Here is a 2554-nt window from a genome sequence, read left to right as displayed (position 1 = left end):
GTTTGATTCGTATCAGCAACGAATACATGAAGTTCATGTGCTTCAAGCAAAGCTTTGACCTGAACTCTCCTAGTGATAAAGTTTGTTGAGGTAATTTTGGTGATCCCACTCATATTAAGCGAGATGATCGACGTCTTCTTGTCGTAAGGGTTAAAGACAAGAGTCATTTCGGCTGAGGCATTAGATGAGTTTGCCATATGTGTCGATTGAAAGAGAGAAAAAAAATTTAGGTATTGATTGTATGCTCTGATACCATGTAAGATTAGTTTCAAGTGTACTTTTTATTGATAGCGTAAGAGCTTATTTATACAAGCTGTACAAGATTGTGATAAGATCAAATCTAAAGATAAGTACAACAGTTATAGATAACTCTCTATTGTAATTATCTTAACTATAGAATATACACTAACAATTCATGAGATCTATACAAATATACACTAACAATTTCATGAGATCTATACAAATGATAAGTTTAATAACCATGGATTTGTAAAATATTTTATAAATACTAAATCCAATAAGGTAAGATTTTCTAAAAATTAGAATTCTTTCAAATACCTAATCCAATAAGCCCCACTTATTTTGAAATCAGAAATGGATATGCATCCGGGAACGAAAAGTGGTAACATGATTTTTTATTTTAAAATAAAATGGAAATGTTTTAGAAATGACTATAATATATATACGATTAATCAACTTATAAGTTTGATTTTATTTTATTTGTTCGATTGATCTAATAGAGAAAACAAAGTAATAAAAGTATTGGTTTTCTTTGCATATTTTGTAAACTTTTTAATCAAAAATGAATAAATTAAAACATGTTATTTTTCAATAAAACAACGACTCAGCTTCATTCTAGGTCAAATTATTATATGTAACTGATAACAAATATCGAATATATATTAAAATACAAGTTAATAAGTTAGTCGGAGAAGTATACAAAAATGAAATTAAACAAGAAATCACTAAAATTAAATGAAAATAGTCATTAGTTATTTTTGCGTTTCCTAATCATAATCACAAGTTTTTAAAATAGATACACAAATTTTCATCATTTTTTCAAAATGAAAATTTCAAGAAACATGTTTTGAATGTATTTCCATAAGTTTATAAAAGAATCTGATTTTGAAATGTTTCTGAAATAAGAAATGTACCTTGAACATAGTTTCCATGCAACCTCGGTCATGTTTTTAACATTATAGAAGGTTTTTCTTATTCAATTTTGATGGTTGTAAACTTTGCGTGTGAGGATTTTTTTTTTTTAATTGTTGTATGACAACAAAAACTAATAATAAATAAAATAAAAAATATTTTATTTTAATTATATAATATTTATATATGTATATACTTTATTACATGTATATGTAAAAAATTTGTCAACCAGAAACTGATTTTAGATTTTCTAATTGTGTATCAAAATTTAGTAAATATTTTATTAATGACGTCAGTCCAAAAATACCATAGAAATAGTCTCTTGGCGTTTCATGGTTGTCAATCGTTTCGACTTAGGGTCTGACTGGTGTAACCGCAGCGGTTGCGGTTGCGGTTGCGGGAGTTTGCAGGTGCGGGTGGTTGCGGTTTTAAGCGTTTTCTAGAGATTTGTACGACTGGTACAGCTGTTAGAAATTGTTGCGTTTGCGGGACTCTTATGACTGGTAAACTACCAAACGCAACATCTGTTAAATAATAATTTAACAATATTTACATTTTATGTAATTATAAAAATATTAAAAATCATAAAAATATGATAAATATAAAATTTATATTTATAAAATCATATTATTCAATTTTAAAAATTATAGAAAATATTTTAGTTTTGAATTTTTATAATATAAATTGAAATATAATATGAATACATTTTACAATTTCTATTATTTCAATTGAAAATTTTTATTGGATATTTTTAGTATTATTTTTATTTATTCTGTTTTTAAAGAAAAAAAATTTACCCTCCCGTAACCGCCCGCAACCGCAAACGCTAGCTGGAACCAGCTTTTGATTTTAAGAGGTTCGGAGCGGTTTGAAGCGATTTGTAGCGTTTACTATGATTGTTTCGAAACGCCAACAACCGCTATGAACCGCAAAAGCTGCGTTTGCGGGTGGTAGCGGGAAAACCAGTCAGCACCTTAGCCGTCTCCAAAAGATGAGTTTGAAACTCTTGTTCGTTACGGACAGTGCCGTTCTAACGGTTTAAAATGTCCTAAGCCAAATTTAAAATTTATGCCTCTATACATATTTATCAAGATCACAAAATAATATCAAACAACAAAAAAATCAAATTTCAAAAATAGTTTATAAAAACTTTTATTGTTGAAATATAATTTTTTTACATTTGTTCTCCGTAAAATCATCCACTATATCTATATAGTTAAGTATTTAAATCATAGTTGTTTCAACAGAAAATATAGAAAATCCATTTAACATCTTTTGTGATATTGTAGAACATATTTTTTTATCAGCTTTTACTTCGAAAAATTTCTTTTAGTTGTGGTGACTAATACCAAAATAGTTAATATTATACAATAAGTAACTTATGTGTGTTTGATAACATTCT

Source organism: Raphanus sativus, chromosome 8 (assembly GCF_000801105.2).
Source record: "Raphanus sativus cultivar WK10039 chromosome 8, ASM80110v3, whole genome shotgun sequence".
NCBI lineage: Eukaryota > Viridiplantae > Streptophyta > Magnoliopsida > Brassicales > Brassicaceae > Raphanus > Raphanus sativus.
This window is presented reverse-complemented; position numbering follows the sequence as displayed.